At 43.6% G+C, this 19849-nt stretch overlaps 1 long non-coding RNA gene across 1 annotated transcript in view; it reads left to right on the forward strand.

The window, feature by feature from the left end:
• The first annotated feature begins 7303 nt into the window (after positions 1–7303).
• Positions 7304–19849, forward strand: part of LOC120501276 — a 28996-nt gene continuing 16450 nt past the window's right edge. Inside the window, exon 1 of the long non-coding RNA XR_005627252.1 lies at positions 7304–7535. This is a non-coding gene — a long non-coding RNA (uncharacterized LOC120501276). The remainder of the gene's footprint in view (positions 7536–19849) is intronic.

Genomic DNA, 19849 nt, shown 5'->3' on the forward strand with positions numbered 1-19849 from the left:
TTAATTGCCTTTGTAATTCTCTCCCCTTTATGCTGCCTTCCCTATTTAGCTTTTTCTTCAAGTGTGAGGAGACAACCCAAATCAAGGGTCTTCTTCGTCTGTCAGCCAAGATTCTCCATTTCCCAGGCAGCACCCAACCAGTCAGGGGAGCACCAGAGTCCAGCTGAGGACCAGGTTCTCCAAAGATGAGTCCTAGTCCTCTTTGGAAGGCCATTCAGGCTCATTGAGCAGTTGGGAGGATGTCTTCATTGAAGGTCATTTTCAGAGCTGCTCTTTCCCCATTGCCTCTCCAGTTAGAGAGAGAGCAATCACCAGATATGGACTTGGTCAACTGCACAACTTTATTCCATTTAACAGCAATTGCTACACTGAGTTAACACTTTAGGAAGTCTGCTAGTGTACACTGTGTACTAAGGTACACTGGAATACCACCATCTGTGAGCTGTGGCCAGCCAGGATGGACATCTTTCCCACACACAGATGGAAATGAGGCTATGGCACTGTCATCATGAGAACTACTCTGCAACTTTATGGAACCCAAAGCAGAGTCTCAAACAGTTATCACAAAGCTTCAAGATTGGTTATACAACCAGCATTTCAAGGACAAACCTAAGCACCATTTTTAATAGCTACTCAGGAGACTTCTTCACTATGTTTTTTTTTTTGCTGAAATTACGATTCCTGTCTCACTGGGTGTTTTTATAGCATTACCATTCATGCCATATGACCAGCACAGCTGAAATATCTAAGTGCCCACAAATAATTAAAAAGGCATCTCCACTATTTAAATGTTTGGACAAATTTATTTATAGGGCAAGTTGGCAATTCCCCCAAAGTCATACCTTCCAATCAAAGCAACTATGTCAGGTACTTAAAATATCACCCCTTTCTGTATGGCTTTGCCATCTCACATCAACTGGGATAGCTTTTCCCCCTAGAATGCAGGTGACCTCAAGACTTGCTAGCTAAAGACCAAGGTGTACTAGGTAGTACAGCTGCTGCTGGGCAGAAAAGGCCCCTTCTACACGGAAACACCAACTCAGCATAATGCTCAAGCATTAGCCTTCGTATTTTACTTAAAACAAGGCTCATAAACTTATACCAAGGCACACATTAGCACATCTCTTTAAAACAAATGGGAATGGAAACACTCCTGAACAGCCTTTATGACACAGTGGATGGGGAGGCATGTCAGCAGCAATGCCAGAGGAAGGTATTTTTTCCAGAGAACACTTACAAACACTGTTGCAGCACATATACTTGCCCCTGATCTCTCTTCCCAAACATTTTGAATTCTCGCTAGCTTTACATTTTTGCATCATTCCCAGTTTACAGCATCGCATAAATTGAAGTAAGTTGATAAAACTGTCATCTTTTTCAGCACATTAATTCTGATCCTCTGAAAAAGTTAGACCCCATAGATTGTTCACAGCATCTGGAAGGCAGATCCTTGACTGTCTCAGAAGAAAGAGATTACAAAAAAAAAATTAAACACAGGAAATTATTGGTAACCATTGAGCTAATCAGCTTTGGAAAGCATGGCTTCTTTTCCATTAACAAAACTCTTAATAAGCTGTTGATGCAATTCTTTCTTTGGTTTTTGGGTTGTTTTTTTTTCTTGTTGTTTTTTTTCTGGTGACACAAACTTCTTCCTGTGAATGGAGTCGAATGGATCACTTCTTCCTGTGTTATCACAGGATCGGCACAAAACGCGAGCTGCACAATAATTCCCTTCCCTTTCCCATGCCCTCACAAACACATAAGCCTCTGTTGCTAAACACAAACTCTGATTAGCCAGATCTTCCAGAGTATGATCAAGAGAGGGCTTGTTTGTTTCAGGGATCAGAAGCTAAGTGGAAAGAAAAGAATGGTCAGGACACAGAGGATGGAGAAAAGTAATTATGTGAGAAACTGAAGTCACAAATCACACAGAGTGAAGAACTGCCAAGGTAAGAACTGCTTTGCTTTTCTACCTGCATCAGAGAAACATTAATATCAACTACAGTGTTCAGAGCTCTAAGGAATAACCATTCACTTGCTTAATAAAACAACAAATGGAATAAATACTCTAGCTAATTGTATTGAGAAGACAGTATTTGGAAAACTTTGATTCAGAAGTTGGGTGCAACTCTGTTTGTCATTATATCAATGTAAGCCTTCAACAACAGGGCAGAACATAGTTTCCTGTGCCTAATGATCCCAAATTAAATTTAATAATAATCAGAACTTAATACCAAATTTCAAGACAAATGTGAATGATAAGCAGTCACACAAATCATCAAGTGCTACAGAAAGAATAGTTTAGTATAAACTGCTCCCCCTACTAATTACTAGGGAAGTATTCCTTACATAGAAGTGACCCGCAAGAGGCCTTTGATTAATAATAGCTAAGACCATCAAAATATTGAAAACATTTCCTTATGTGGATGATTAACTTCTATGTAAATGGTCAGTACCATTGAAATTTTTAAAAAGTAATCACATCTTGAAACTTACTTGTGGGCAGACAGGAGTTCAACCTTTTCTCTGGAAGAGTTTTGCAACAATTCTCTCTTTAGAGACCAGTTTTGTAAAGCACAGAAAACTCTCAACTATAACTCATATTTATGACAATGGAGATCATTTGAACAACTGGACCACAGGGGAAGTGGAAGAAATGCATTGATTTATCTTCGTACAAAATGCAAATAGAGAAAGAGCAGTCCAATGAGAATTTACAGATTACTGCTTCCTTGATTCCATCATGCTCAAATATCTCTGCAAGAAAATTTCCAAAATACTGTATTGCACTCTATCTAGAAACCACTGGAAAATTGTGAGCAGTGTTAATGTATAATTTAGGCACAAGATCATATTGCATTTGGTCCTGAGAACTGTCCATATTTTATTTGTTTGTTTTTAAACCAACACCCTCTTCTCTTCACATCTTCTACACTAGCTTTAAACACATTCATGGAAAAAAGTAATTCACAGAAAGATGACCCTTCTTCAGTTTTTTTGTGCTACAATTCTGAGCAGAACAGTTATTCCAGAAGGGAAATCTCCTGCTTCAAATTCAGCTGAAAAATATCTTTGTCATTTGACTTGCACTGAAGCCTGAAAAATCTGGTCAAAAGTCAGGAGTCATCTGCTGAAATACAGCTGTCTACATCCATGCTAGATGTTTGGACTACTTTTGTATTCAATTGGCAGAAACAGTACTTCTCAGATCTGATTCTGCCGACTAAAAGTAGACTGCCACTTCAGGAAGAGATGAATTGATCCCTAGAAAAGTTCTGCTTCCTGACTATAAAGGGAGCACAGAGAGCTGAGTTTCAACAGACAAATCTCACCTCCTCCATGCCTGCTATCACACTGAACAATCATATCTGGTTTCTCTGCTAGGACCTTATCAGCCTTGCTGGAATTCCTGCTACTTTAATTGGCACAAATAAACCAGTGTGGTTACCCTAAGCTTCATGGACAGTCAAGGTAAAGAAAGGGGCACCTCTGAGAAGCGATTCAGCTCAAGTAAGAACCTGAAATCTCCCCAAAAGATGCGACTGTATCTTTGGAGATTACGGGAGGGAGCCTTATAAGCCTTCCCCTTAATAAGATGAAGCAGTGAAGTGCCTTGAATCAGACAGACAGGTTCAGGCTGTTGCTGCTGAGAAGCTGGGAGATATAGAGCAGCCTCATCCCTTATCTCCTCTCCACACCAGTGAGGCTGAAACCGATGGCACCAGAGCCCAGGATAAAAGGCAAGGTTACAGTATGGATTGCAGAGTCCTTCATAAAATATTTTGAAGGATAATAAATACAAAACCACACCAAGGAAGTTTGAAAAATCTGTATTGTGGCCTACATAGCGTCTATCCACCCACAGCTTCGCCAAGTGAGGATAAACAAGAGCTGAATGAAACTCTGCAAGTACACACTTAGTTGGCCAAATATCCAGCACAGTCTGGAGCAGGTAAGAATTAGTTCCCACTCTCTTAACATTTAAAAACACAAGTGCAGACCCTCTAAAGGGTCTGAGACTTCTTTGTTAGCAACACCTGCTCTCACCTGACCAGCTAACATAGAAGAATAACATGGCAGACCTGGATCCAGGCTCTCACTCATTCACCCTTCTTTCACTGAAAGAAGTCACCTCGTTAGCTGAGGACAGCCAGGCTTCTGCATTCAGCTTCTGCAGGAACACAGGATTTGGCAGCCTCCAGAAATCTGAGCTCTCTGTTTTTCTTCCCTTGGTTTACTTATGCCCATTTCGCCTTCCCTGCCTCCCCGCTCCCAATACACACACATTTTAACGCTAAACCCCAGGTGTTACATGGTTTCTCCATGCTTCCAGGCAAACACTACGTACCTGCCCTCAAAATTTAGCAAGTATGCCTTCTCCACAGAGGTAGTAAACCTGTAAACAGCAGGTTTAAACCACAATGCTTCATAGCAAGATGCATTTTTGTTAAGCTTAATAAAAAAACCTTCCAATCTCATGCCTTAAGAAAGTCTCACACCCACCATCTTACATAAAAATACATTCCCTACTAGACCGTGATACATTGCACACTCTTAATGGTTTCTACAGTTACAAAGGCAAAGACAATGTAATTAACAAGCAACATTCCTCCTTGTAAAATAGGAAGAAGAAAATAAACAGAATAGAAGTTGACAAAAATATATTTAAGCTCAGAAATAAAACTACTTCTTTTTTGCCTAATTTCATTATTTACTGCAATAGAAAAGACAAGACCCTGGATTATCTAGGTACAAAACATGAATTTTCAATCTATCTGATTTACAAAATACATTGCGTCTCCTTATGAGGAAAATGATATCTAATTTACTCCCTTTAGATACACATCAATACTTTATCAAGTATTTTTTTACTCTCCACTTCATTTGTTTTGTGTATACTGACATAAAAAAGAACAATCCTATGTTAAAGTTATATTATGTTTTCTGTTTCTTGTTACATAACCAGATGTGTTACAGAAAATATTATTGTGGAGTTAATAAAAAAAGGCACTTAAAAAAAATTCTAACTAAGCAAGCATCACTGCATCATAATAACATGTAAAGTGCTTCTACACCCACTACTGGCATATATTTACATTAAAATTACATGTAATCTATACCAAACTTTCTGAATGCTGAATCCTCTTTCTGTATTTAACTTCTGCTGCTGATGATGAAGAGGTAAGATTTTCCAGGTTAGTAACAGCAAAATTCCACATTGCAAAAACACTGAATGCTGTCATGCATATAAAGTAATTGACAGGGTCTGAAAATATCTGTCCCATGTCAAGATTAGTCTCAAGCAGAGAAACGGCAACACAATATAAACATGTTATTTTCTTGTAGGAGCGCCAAGCAATTAAAAACCAACAACCACATAAACCCTAAACCATATCTTTTGAGAGAAATGGTGAACTTCAGTGATCCTTTCTAATGAAACCAGAAGAACACAGTAACCACTGTGCTGGAAATATTTCCTTGCAAAAGCAGACACATCCATGGTGGTAAGGGAATTTCAGTGTGGGTGATTTGTGACATTAGGATCTTTCACATCATTTACAAAAAGGGCCACAGACTCCATACTGGAAAACACACCCATGCCATCCCTCCCTGCTTGGTGTACACCTGCCCAGGCAAAAACACCATGTTCCTGAATTCGAGCATGCACAGAGACACACACCATGATCTGAACCCACCATCTCCCACCACAGCCACTTGCAACAGCCTGAAACACTGCTCTGAATCCAACCAGTATGCTCCTGTCCTCTCTGCATTACAGCCACAAGCCCTGCAGCTCAGCTTGGTTTATCTGGGCCCATTTTGTTAAAATAAGCACAAAGGAAGGGAACCCACTGGGCTGGCTGAACAAGAAATTCAGCTGCAGAAGTCCCTCACACTTGTGTGCACAGCTGATTTTACACCACGTGGCTGCTACATTCATATTATTTTGTCAAAAAGTGCAGAACAGCTTTCACCACAAATACTTGGAGCTTGAAAATTACAGTAAAACCAACTTTAGCTGGGTGCAAAGTGCACTACAGGAGTGGCATTTGAAGCCCCAGCGTGACGCAATTGAAATCGTACCAGGGACGGGGGGCTTGCTGGAGGAAACTGGACCCATGCAAAGCCACAACATATATGTTAGGTGCCTAGAGCTCATCTGCTGCCCCGGCTAGGAGCACACCACAAACCAATTTACACAAGCTACAAATCAATGAGGCACTCTGGCTATGCCCATGCTAGTGACAAACTGCAGTGGGGAAGGCAGCCTGGACTGCTTGGCACACCTGCCATTCCCCTCGGCCACCCTCCCACCCCCTTCCCCCATCCACGAGTTCGGTGTGGCTGCGGTGGGAGCAGCCCCGCAGTTCTGCACCCAGCGATGGGAGCAGTCCGCCCCAAGTCACCCCAGTGTGGGTGAGCTGCAGGAGGCCGGCCAGGCTGACACGTCCCTGCCGTGGGCTGCCGGCCGCCAGCCGCCCGGCCACCAGCCGCCCGGCCACCTGCAGGCCTCCGCCGCCCTACCTTGCTCCTCGCCGGCCCCAAAGCAGGCCCTGGGGTCCTCGGAGGGGAGCGGGGCTCCGCCGCCCTCCAGGGCTTTGCGTTTCTTCGACATCTGGTCGGTGTTTGGGAGTTGAGTCTCTCCTCTCTCTCCCTCTCTCTCTCCGGGGAGATGAGTGTATGTAGAGAGAGAGGGAGAGAGACACAGGGAGGGAGCGAGAGAGATTGAAAGAAATCGCTGCTCAAAGAGAGGGGAAGAGACTTTGGAGTGGCTGGAAAGCAAGTAGGAGGCAGGGACTAAGTGGAGAAATCCTACAAATCACAATCCCATCAATTCAGTCCCTTGTCTAGAGGGGCTGTTGAGGTCTCCCCTTTCCTTGCTCATTCATGAGTGTGTAAGTGAAAATTACAGATAGAGGTAATAGTGCTCTGCTGCTTTTCCAAATGTTAGCAGGTGGTGCTTTTTTTCCTTTTTGGTTTTTGTTTTGTTTTTTTTTTTTTTTTGGGGTTTTAAAAATAAAGAAGTAACTAATGGACTAATAATGTTCTCTATTATTGAGCAATCAAAAACGTTTTACTTTGGGGAATAAAAATCTAATAATTTTAACTATCCATATATAAGCTGCAAATTGTTACAGAGCCTGCAGGTTCCTGCTGCTGTTTCCTGTATTGCTTATGTGCTGTCATGCAATAATAGAGCTCCTAAGTGTTCCATAAGAGTCTGGCAATGTACATATAGGGGGGGAGTGAAAGGTAAAAGCTGAATGGGGGCGGGGGCTGGGGTGTGGAGAGTACGCGAGGATTAAAAAGAAAACCAAGAGCAGAGGAGGAGGGATGAGAAGAGCCTGCAGGTGCAGGCAGGCAAAATTCCCTGCAGCGTTCATGTGCTCTGGGTGCCGGAGATCCTCGGGTCCCCGGAGGCTGCCGGCGGGCAGGGGCGGCTCGGCGGGGGCTGCGACCACCCCGCCCGGCACCTGCGGGATTAGCGCGGAGCGGGACTGCGGAGCGCCGCAACCGGCTGGCAGCAGACAGCGGTAATTCGCACCTTGCATACTCCACCGCGGAGTCAGTACCCCCTTAGCTGGTCTTTCTCGCTCCCTTTGTAACTCTTTCGGCTCTGGGAACAAGATGGGCCCCTCCCCTGGGGAGTCCCGTCCCCCGGCGCCCCCGATCTGCCCCCTTTACAGGCGGATTTCAAAGCTAGTTAGAGGGGCTGGGGGGAGGAGGGGTCGAGGACATAACTTACCCTCCAAACTATGCACAAGCTCGTCTCTGCTTTCCCCTTCAGATCAACTTTAAAGAGCAGATTCTCAGTCAGTCCGAGAGGCAAACAGGCAGGGGAGGAGAGGGGAAATTGTTTAGGAATAGCTGCTGCCGAGTGGGTGAAGTTCGGGGCACAATCCTGGCTCTTCCACGCTCCAGCAGCCCAGCATCTTCCCGGGGTCTGGAGAACAAGGTGTTCAATAAGTCTTCCTTGTTACCCGAAATTGATTGATGATGGCTTTCCCGCCGGGCTGTATTTAACAAAACGAGGCAGAGAGCTACTCTGTCGAGCAGGAAATTTTAGAGGAGCTTGCAGTATAGCTGCGGTTTTAATTTATCTGTCTCTCTCTATATATACGTACTTACACACATACACATTCTCACCTATGTATGTATATATAAATAAAAAGATACAACTCTATCAATACAGCGTTGGGTCCACAGGATCTTAGAAAAGCTCGCCTGTCGGCTGTGTGGAAGTTAAAGAGTTTTTCTTAAGCAAAAGGTGCTGATGCTTGGACACATCTCACGTCCAACAGGAGGCAATGACGTCCGTAGCTTCATTGCTATAACAGCACCAAGGCTTCAATTGCCATTCACCGAAATGATAAGGGACGCTCAGACGTAAGCAGTCTGGACCTCTAGCAAGAGGCTGAAGCGAAAATGATTTTTCCGCTCCCAAAGCAAATAATAATGCTAAAAAACACCTAAGGAAAAAGACGGGGAAACAGGGAAAGGAATCTAGGTCTTGCAGTCACACGCTTCTGCAACATGATCCTCTAGCACCAAAAAACATTTATTTTTTGCAGCTGACTAGACTTTGGGAAATTTCAATATATTATGATTATTCGGGCCGGGGGAGGGGAGGGATTTTTTTTTTTCTTAATTATTTCTGTCTCTTTTCAAGCAGGCATTGATGAAAGCTGTGTATAAGTGCCCTCCCCCCATCTTTCCAAATATATTTCGACTCGGGTACATGCTGAAGTGTTTATGGTGTATGGTTAAATCTTCTTAAGTAGCAATTTCTTGCTGTATAGGGTGCAAAGATTTGGGGTGGTTTTTTGTGTGTGTGGGTTTGTGGGGGCTTTTTGGTTTGTTTTTGGGTTTTTGTTGTTTTTTGTTTGGTTTTTTTGGGGTTGTTTTTTTTTTTTAACTGCGCACTGGAAGGCACTTAGGAATTAAAAAAACCCGATGCGAAACAGGGGACTCCTTCTCGCGCAGGGTCATATACTCGCAGTGCCGCGGCTTCGACCGCGTGTGTAGAGCGCTGCAGAGCCGCGGCGGGGGCGGGGCGCTGCCGGGCGCGGGGGCGGCCGCTTCTCGGGGCTGCTAAACCCCGCGGGGGCCCTTCCCCTTCCGCCAGGTGCTGCCCTGGGAATGACAGCGCGGGTGCGGCAGGAGCTACCCGGAGGCAGCGGGCACCGGCACCGCGCCCGGCCTCGCCGCGGGGGAGGCAGCGCCGCGCCCGCCTACGCCGGCCCACGCGTGTCCGCGCTGCGCCGCAGCCGGGCGGGGACAACAGCGGGCAGGCCCTGCCCCGCGCCCCCCCCCGCCGGAGAAGGAGCCGGGGGTGACACAGGCGGCGGCGGGGAAGGTCCTGCGGGATCGCGTTCCAGGCGGGTGCCTTCGTTACCGTACCGAGCCGTACGGGGGCTGCGGCGCCGGGTGGCTGAGGCGCCATCCGCACCCAGCTGATGGGGCCGCGGTCGTTGTGTGAGGTGGCCCCTGAGTGCTGCTGTCTGCTCTCCGCATCTCCAGTCCCACACTTTCCAGATTTTTCCTTCTGCGTCCCCTCAAGGGGCAGGGCTTGTTCGGTCTCCAGATTATTCCAAGCAGTAAGTGGCTACGTGCCCAAAAGTCGTTCTTTGCTGGAACAATTTAAATACCAGTGATGTAAAGTGGTATCGCTGCAAGCCCAGATCAGGTTCACTAGCTGCTGAAAGCACCCAGGAGGTACCAGGTTCTTTATCCTTTCAAAGTTTATTTTGGTGAGAAGCAAAAGGCAGCAAACTTGGAGTGCCAAGGAGGGAGAGGCATAAAGACTCTTGCTAGCATGGATCTTAATTTTGGTACCTGTGGTGGCCCTTGAGATACCTTCTATGACAATCGCCCACACAAAGCTCTGATGAGATTGGCTGCATGGTAAAGGGGAGATTTTCAGATCATTAGCAGGAAGTGCTTGATTTCTTACACAGTCTGGTTTAGCAAGGTATTTATTTTTGTGTATAATTTGTGGAGGTTTTGGTGACCTAGTAGCACATCCCTTCAGCGAGATACTAAAAAAAAATTGATGGAGACCAGAATTGTACGTATTTGTCAAGCTTTGGGGGAAATCCTATGCTAGTTTCTATTTAATTTCATCTTAAGTACTACATTACTAAATGGATTTTTTCCCCACCCATTCAGCGCACAGAGTTCATAATATATCTATCACAAAATAAGATGTATTATTCTGCATCTGTGTTTTAGGAAGTTCCCATCGAGATCTGCCTTTACACAGGAGTTTCCACTAAGTTGTTCACCCTGATGACACATCATATTTTCATTATAGTATCATGGAAATCCAGAATAGATCATCTCCGGGGGGGAGGATATGGAGTGAACAAGATAAATCCACAAACAATAATCTCTGAGGTTGTGTCCAGCCAAACTAAGTCTAACTAATCCCTTTGGGATTTTATTCCATCCCCTCTATTAGATGTTGCCAAAGAAAAGCTTTTGTTTCAGTCACTTCTAGCACTTCTTTAAAAAATTTCTTTGCACTACATACAAGATGAGGACCACTGCCTTTTCCACAGTTAAAAACCTTTGACACAGGGAATCATTAAGGTTGGAAAAGATCTCCAAGATCATCAAGTCCAGCCTTTGACCAAATACCACCATGCTCACTAAAACCATGTCACAAAGTGCCATATGTACAACAGGAAAGAAGGAGGAAGAAATAAAGGGAATGCAGAACCAGTTTCCATGTTCTATGCCAAGGCTGGCTTTCTACACTCACAGTCTAGAAGAGATTGGGCACTTCAAGTCATTTTGGGATAGTCTTAAAGGGAAACAAAACAAGGGGAGAGGATGTCATGTTGCTGGTTGACTGGCAAGGCCCAGAGTAGAAAAGCAAAGACTTCTGGGGTGGAGATAGTACCACTTTGAAACAATTTACCAGTTGTTTGGGGTTTCTTGGTGTGTCACCATTACTTAAATATATATATATATTTTTAATATATATAAGAATTCTAGTAGTAATCATTCCCACCTCCAGAGAAATGCTCCCTTCCTTCCCTTCTTGGCAGTCTGATTACCTATCACACAGGTAGGCCTCAAGGAAAAATGCTTAATAATGTACATGAGAGCTCTGATATTAGTTAATTTTTAACACCCTGAGAAACAATTAATTTCTATACTATTACTCAATAATTTCTATGCTACCCACTTTCAGTAACTGCAGTAAATTCATTTGGATAAAATTACATGAACTGTTTCTTGTGGTTGGCTTATATCACCAAACTGAAGTAAGTGGTATTCAGTATATAGTGCCCAAAGTCTTTTCACTAGGCGAGAAGAAGGTCCTGATCTAAAATTTTTGAAGGGAAATAGGAATCTATACATCACATTTTGTCATCCCTCCTTTTGAGTTTTCAGAATTCAGCCTTGGGACCTGGAGTTAAGTCACACAGTTGTACACAGAGATAGACTAGAAGTGTTTTCAGGTTTATTGATTTAGACTTGGGTGTTTGTCTCACATGAATCAATAATTGAAAGAGTCAGGCAAAATGCCCTCCATAAATATAACTCAGTTTGCAAACACTACTTTCTGCTTTATTTCTTTAAGCATTGCTAGCCTAGCCTCTCAGTCGTGTCCAGAAAGGACCATTCATAATGGTTTTCATTGAGTAGCCAATCTGAACACAGCATCTTGAAAGATACACTAAATTAAAACTTTGGAGGACATAGAAATAGCAATACACATTGTACAGACTCAGAAAATAACCAAATCCAATGGTCGTAAAGATCAAGGAAGATCTCATATTGCAAGTTTGCTTTTTCTTACTTTTCTTCTCACATGGCTGACTCAGTTCAGAACTGTTTGGCCCAAAAATACTTAACAAGTATAAAACAAACAACACAATGAGAGAGTAAGTTCTCTTTCATGCAGCCATACTATCACTTTTCCCAAGCAGTTTGGAATTTTTTTCTTTGTATGTATTTATGAGGTGTATTTATAACACAGCATTTCAGATATTGAAGACGTCTGTATCATTGATGCCTATTTCTTGCAAATGCCCTCTCCCCACTCAAAGTTGGTTTTTGGTATGTGTCCCTGAACTGTGAATACATGCCTGCACTTCTTGGCAGAATCCTTAGCATTTGTAGAGCATTTGGGTTTGTCTTCAAAGTGATTTGCTAGCATGAGCTAATGTATCCTTACAACACCCAGAACAGCTCATGTACTTTATTATCCTCATTCTTTAAGTTGGGAAACAGCAGCAGAGAGTGGTGAGGGAAGAGTCTGTTCTGTCATCTTTGCATTTGATTAGTGCCTTAATTCCTGGGTAGTTCCACTGCTTTCAGTGGGAATTCTTGCATAGTAAGATACTATTTGGTAGGACTGAAAATCACAGTGTTTTTCACTAAGTGATTTGAGCAAGGCCATGGAGAGAGTTTTAGTGCAGGTTTAAAACTGAAATATCTTTCTCAAACAAACACTCTTTTATTTTATCCACTTTCCCAATTTAAAAACAAAACCCAGAATTTACCACCATATCTGTCATTTTTCCACCACCCAGGCTAATTTGCAGTAGTAATAATGATCAAGGAGCCCCACTGTACTGTCGTTACACACAATACAATTTGACACATAACACTAAGAGAACTCACAGGACTGACGCAGTTCCCAGTTTCTTATGGTGTGAAAATGACCACCTTTTTGATCTCCTAATTTAACAATTCAAAGGAAGGGGGTGAAAAGCACATCCCTTACAGAAAAGTTTCATGTGAAATACGGCACAGAAGGAAGGTAGTGCTAAGGCAGTTTCAAGATACAAAGCCATGTCTCTGTTTGGGATTTTTTAATGCTGTTCTTTCAGCATGAAATGTGTACTCTAATCTCACAACATTTCTCTTTCTATTTTCACACACAGGTAAAGATAGGTACATTTATTTAGAAAGATCTTGCTAAATTTCCTCTGTTAAGTTACATGGAACTGGGTGTTTTCACCTTCCAGGATCAAGTTATGTTGTCCACTTTTCCTTCCAACTTCTGCAAAAACCTCATATTTATTCAACATTGGTGACCACCAAGTCCTAAACTGTGTCTCCTCATAAACCTTACCTATCATTTTGTAGTAGCCTTTTTAATTGTAGAAGTATGGCTACTTCTTTGAGCTGTTACCAGTTTTCAGAGCTGTGAATTTGTTGACTGGATTTTCACACACCTCCCTGTTGAGAAGAATGGAAGTGTTCAGGGCAGCAGCTATTTAAGACAGAGGAAAGCGTACAGAAATTTCCCCACCTCCTTTTGGCAGCAATTCTGATTCTCTAGCACCTTCCCTGCCTCTTCTCCATCTCTTGCTCCTCTATAGCAAGAATTCCACAAATCCCTTGCTTCTGGGAGATACTATCCAACATCCCCTACCCAGTAGAGGAAGCACACACTTGCCTTGTCAGTCAGTGTCCATGGGTCGTTCCACTGAAATATTTCTAGCTTCCCTAGTTTCTAGCCCAGCATGAGAAGGTTGGTACTGAGAGTTTCTATGATGATGGGAGTACATGGAATACTCCATGCTTGAAAAGTAATTTGTGGTACCTTAGGTAACCAAAAGGGCTGAAATAGGAGAAAACTGTCTGCAAAGTTCTCTGGTCTTCAAACACTGCCACACTGGGCTATGGCCCTGCCACTTTCCATCATGCTCTCTTCCACAGATCCAGGGCCTTTCTTTCCTCATTTATTTTATTTACTTCTATAGCCCTCTTCCTTCCCTAGCCTTCTTTACAGCTCACAATCTCTATGGCAAGACACAGAGGCCCCTGCCAGGCCCCTGGGGGCTGCTGGTAGAGTCTGCGATAGGAGCTGCCAGCACAGGGCTCTCTTACCTTCTCCTGGCAGCACAGCATCAGGCTGGGAGGCAGACCTAGGAAGCATCCCTGGGAAGTAAAGAACAGCTCAGACCAGCAGAGCTGCACTGGGGAGTACACCAAGGTGGTTTACCTGCTTTGCTTCCCCACTTCCTCTGGCCTGCATATTTTGCAGCACAGAGCCTGCCTTGACGTTTCTTATACTCAAATGTTTCAAGCAGTAAGGTCTCAAATTCATCTGGGTAAAAAAACATGTTTGATTACATATAATTTCTATAGGAATAAGCAGAAGCAACTGAGATTCAGATTATCCTTGGTTTTCAGTTTAAAAAAAAGCGCAAACTTCAAGACTGTGGGGGAATCACAATATTTTAGTCAAAATATGTAGTTCCAGTATTGGAAAATCACACAATTTCTTCTTACTGTTCATTCTGCTTTCATTCTGCTTTTAAGCAATATCATCTCAACTGTCCCAGTGGTTCACAAGAGTTATGCTTTTAAACCCCCACCAGTGTCCAAGCTACAGGTTTTTTGTTTCATCACAATACTCTATGAAAGATGGAGGAAAAAAAAAAATTCTAACTGCATGTTTCTGCAAGATAAGCTCCACTCTATATATTCAATGATTTTTAATGCTTTATTTAAGGAATTCAGAATAAAGCCAAATTCTGTGAAAAACATGCAACTACTATTAGGAATTCTAATCTATAGCAAATCTACCCTGATGGTCTTGTCTCTCAAAAGATAATTGACGGTATTTCTATATACTGCATATACTTGGTAGCAGAACGAAAAAACAAATAAACTAAAAAAATCCACTAAATGTTGATACTATCAAAATACACTGTAAATTTAAAGGAGAAGGTACAACAAAATATTTATAGTCTTTAAGAGGCAATTCAGTGACCATACACAAATAATTTTTTTCCCTTTTGATTCAACAGCACTAGTTTTTTCTACCCCTTTTTCTAATATAGAGCAGGATTAACTGCATCTACTCCCAGAAAGTACAAAACGAGTATAAATGAGAAAAGGAAGGATCTGACTCCCGAGATTCAAATTTATCACTGGTGGCAGCTATGTTAGGCGTGCTCTAAAACTACTGTGCATGAGAGAAGATGACAAGTTAGGCTAAGCAACCTGGTCTGATCTCTCAGCTTTGGCTTTGAGCAGGAGTTTGACTGAGGCCTCTCCTCACCTGAACCTCTAATTCTGCTTTGTAAGTTCTTTTCACTTTCATCTTCACTAGTGAATTTAATGGGAACTAATTCAGATTTTTCTAAACACACTGAGTTTTTTGGGAAGGTCTTTGTATTGGAGGGTTTTTTTTTCAAATTAAAACATTACCCCCTCAGTTCTTTCTGCATGACCATTGAAGCCCACTACAACTGTTAGAAAAATCTGTTACACTAGTTCATCCACTTCACTACTTGAAACTGTATAAAAGTGAAAATGTAAGGCAGGAAGAGCAAAAACCACCAATACTCATAGTCACAAGTCTAAACAATGTTCCAGAAAACTCTGAAATAAAAGCTCCATAAAAACCTTCAGCATTCTTCACTTCCTCAAGAACAGAATTTTTCTTTCAGAAATTTGGCTTTCACTAGTTTAGTAGAACACAGGACAGGACCCTTCTGGGGAGAACACAGTGGAGGAAAGAATGGGTTCTCCTCTTTCACCAGTGTTAATCTACATATTTAACCAAAAAAGCCTCCAGATTGCTCTGATGCATATGGGAGTACAATCAAGTGACATGGGCTTGTGCCTGCTCCTATGAATGTCCTGACACCAGTGTGCCACCTTATCAGTTTCCTGTCAGATTCAGACACTGTTTTGGCCTCTGATTTTTCCAGTCAGGTCCTGTGCATCACCTTTTTTTTTTTTTTTTTTTTTCTTCCAAAATCATCCTACTTGACTGAGGGGGAAAAACTCTTTACTTGCATGGTCCTTTTCATAAAAATGTTGTAGTGAATAGCTAGAGAGCTGAAAGTTACCAGACTGATGACCCCAACATGTGAGGTCCTTTCTAAGTAATGTTTGGGAACAGCACAGTATCAGTCCTTGAGACAATAAAGTATTTTCAGGGATGCTTAACAGTCATTGGAACACTAAAGGCAGGGAACCACAGCAAAAAGTTTATTGTTGCTACCTTTCACCATTTTATGAAAACTCTCCTGGTCCTGAAGACAAACCATGAATCATAGAATGTCTTGGACTGGAAGGGGCCTTATAAATCATCCAGTTCCCCCTGCTGTCGGCAGACATCTCTCATTAGACCAGGTTGTTCAGAGCTCCGTCCAACTTGACCTTAAACACTTCCAGGAATAGGGCATCTAAGCTTCTCTGGTCAACCTGTACAACTGCCACACCACCCTCACAGTAAAGATTGTTTCCTAATATCTAATCTAAACCTACTCTAAGTTTGAAGCCAGTCTGCCTTGTTCTCTCAATACACGCCTTTGTAACAAGTCCTCTCTGTCTTTGTTTTAGGTTCCCTTCACATTCTAGAAGGCCACAGTTAGATCACCCCAAAGCTTTCTCCTCTGCAGGCTGAACAAATGCAATTCTCTCAGCCTTTCCTCATAGCAGAGATGGTCCATCCCTCTAATCAACTTGGTGACCTCTCTCTGGAGTCAGTCTAAGAGGTCCATGTTCTTTCTGTGCTGAGGACCCCAGAGCTGGATGCAGCACTGCAGGTGGCGTGTCACTAAAGTGGAGGAGAGGGGCAGAGTCCCCTCCCTCTCCCTGCTGCCCATGCTGCTTTGGATGCAGCCCAGGATACGATTGGTTTTCTGGGCTGCAAGTGCACATTTCTGGATCATGTCCAGCCTCTCACCAGCCAGCACCCAAAAGTTCTTAGCAGGGCTACTTTCAATCTGTTCATTCCTCAACACATGTGCCACACTTTGCCCTTTGGTCTTGTTAAAACTGCATGGGTCCACTTGTCCAGGTCTCTCTGGATAGCACCCCATCCTTCAGGTGTGTCAATAGCACCAGTTGGCTTGTTGTCATCTGCAAACTGGCTGAGGGGAAAACCCCAATGACTACAATGTAGTTGCAGAGAAAAACCTGGGGTTGGGATTTCACTTCTCCTTTCTTAAGTGAGAAGTCGTCAGCTGCAAAGACAAGCATACCTTAAATGTTGGTATTATCAGCAATACAGTCATTGTTTTTCTTTGCATCTTAGAGAGACTGTACAAGAAAAACCTTGAGAAACTCCCAGGAAAGATTAATTTCTCATCCCTGAAGGCCACAAGCCCCAAATTTCCTATAAGCCGTGAGAAACAAACTCGCAGAGAAGGAATGAGCAGGCTTTCATTTGCTTCCCAAGTTGTAAAGCAGTAACTCCCAGACAATCCACACTTCCTACTCACAGCCATCAGCCTTCACCGTTCGGATCCATGAAAGCTGGTGCTGTGAGCCCACGGGAACACGCAGGCTGGGCGGGAAGGACACAGCCCGTACTCTTGACGCAGGGATGGGGAACGGGGTGCAAAAAAACCAGAAAAAGACCCCAAAGCACAGCGCTCACCGGGGTGGCGATGCCCCCACCCCACCGCAGCGCTAGGGATGGCAGGCAGACAGCGCCTCGCCCTCGGCTGCGGGAAAATGAGGATGGGGATGGGGCGACAGGAGCGCGGCGCTCCCGCCCTTGCTCCCTCCCTCCCTCCCCCCGCCGCGGCTGTTGCCGTCAGAGCTGCCTGCGTCAATACTGCCTCAGCGACACGCACCGGGGCCCTGCGCTCCGCTCCCCCACTCCCCTGCCGTTCCCGTGGAGGCCTTTTTTTCTTCTTAAATTATCTTTTGCTTTTTTTTGCCCCCCCCCCCTTTTTTTTTTTCTCTCAATGAGATGCCTTACTGGCATTTATTTATTTTTCATGATCCCGCTCATGCAGCCGATGCTGTTGGTGCGTTTATGGTTCCTTTGTGCGAGGAGATTCCCATCCTCCCCCCCAACCCCCCCCCCCCCCCTTTTTTTTTCCCCCTTTATTTTAAAAATTAACTATTTGAGGAATAATAGCTATTTATTTCACACACATCAAGTGCCCCTCCAGGCACGCGTCTCCTCAGGGGCCAACCCCCACGCACAAATCCCACCCCTGATTTTCTTCCCCCTCTCCCTCTCACTGCAGCACAGAGACGGGAACCAGGAGGCTGCACCAGCATACACTCAGCTAACTATCATAACGGATTTCCCTCTCTTCCCAGAAAAGCAACCTTTATTTTTTTCCCTCCTGTTTAATAGCCCACTCATTCAGCATTTGTACATTATCCACGCACCCACCACTATTTCTTCTCTTGCCATTGCCTTCACCACCCCCTCCATTAATCATCAAGTCTTGGGCTCTAAAGAATAATGGTTTATAAAATGGTTGCTCTGTGCACGTCCTCAGTTGCATGCATAACCTCGGCCTCCTGTCTCTTCTGCACACCAAGGTCAGATGGAAGGCTTGAGGGCACAGTTAAACCCAAAACTTATTTATTTGCATTTTCTTCCCAACTGTCTCCTTCCACCCTGTTTCTTTTCCTCTGGAGAATTTAATGGCAAAGCTCCCTGGATTTCTGTGGGGGTCAGGCCTTGCCCTACTTCAGAATGTATCTGTGCTTAGCTTGGTGGAGAGGACAATGTCCTGGTCCTATTAAAGTCAATGACAATCAGTGAATTCCAGCATCACTGGATTTGGCTGGAAGAGCATGCATAGCCACACTCTGGCCAAACCCTGCCCCATTTCAATTCAGCTTAACTGCAGCAGTGCCAAGCTGCTGCAAAGCTGGCTTGTGATGCTGGCACAGCACTGCCCTCTTATACAGGAATCCTTGGTGACGTTAAACAGCTGGAACAGATCCTGCACCTCCCTGCTGCCGCCATGCAGGAGCCAGAAACTAACTTCCACCTCCTGGCACCTCCCCAGCAGATAAAGGTCCTTTGAGGTCGAGATCAGCTGGATAATTTAGAGCAGCCTAAAGACTATTAATTTATACTGCAAACGAGTCTGGTGCTGTCCATGTCCCAGTGATAGAAGGCACAGCCATTTCTGCATCCTCCTAGCTGCACTTACCCTTGCTCCCCTCCAGCTGAGTGCTGAGTACATTAACAATTATATGACAGCAAATATTTTTTGTTTTCTGGCAATCCAAATCCCAAAAGTGTTAGATAGTTTGGTTATGTAGATCCAACTACTTTGAATAACCATTCTGTTCCTAAATACAAGAAAAACAAACTTAAAAGTGTAAGCAATTAGACCACAAACTAAATTTCTAAATAGAGGAAGAAATCTACCAACTGAATAACTTGTGCACAGCAAGAGCTTCACTATGCATTTGAAATTTATTGTTTGCATTTATTACACACAGGAAAAAACCAAACAACCAAACAGGAAAAAACCAAACAAACAACCCAAAAAAACCCCCAAACCCCAACAATCAACTAACCAAAAAAAAAAAAAAAAAAGAACCAAACACCAAATTCAGTGTCATGAAAACAGTGCTGGATGGCAGTAGGGATCCCCACAGCAACAGGAATGCACTTATGCCTTTTAACACCTGGTTTATACATAAAACTGCATTTACCTCACTTCTTTTTTCAGCTGTATTTAACTTACAGTGTGTCAGTGAGGATGTTCAATAGCTATCCATTTAACAGATAGGTCACAAAGATATGCAGGACAGAGGTCTTCTGGGTCTCAGACAAGCCCTGGCTCATCATACCAGATATAAAGCAAGCAGCTGAGCAATCTGGTCCAGTTGCAGGACATTTGAGGAAATACAGGCATTTGGAAGGGCTCCCACAGAGTTCCTGAGATGGCAAGCAGCCTGACTTTAACCATGGTTGTTTACATTCTGCCACTCTGACTGCCTTTTCTCATAAGCTGGGGTTTTTTTTCCCTTTTTTACTATTTTTTTTCAGTGCAGCAAAACCAACCTTGTGATCCATTTGTGCATATTTTTCATATTATGAGCAATGCAACTCTCAATCTCCAAGTATGTAAATGGGAGATGGGACAGACAACAT

Source organism: Passer montanus, unplaced genomic scaffold (assembly GCF_014805655.1).
Source record: "Passer montanus isolate IOZ18808 unplaced genomic scaffold, ASM1480565v1 scaffold2, whole genome shotgun sequence".
Taxonomy (NCBI): Eukaryota; Metazoa; Chordata; class Aves; order Passeriformes; family Passeridae; genus Passer; species Passer montanus.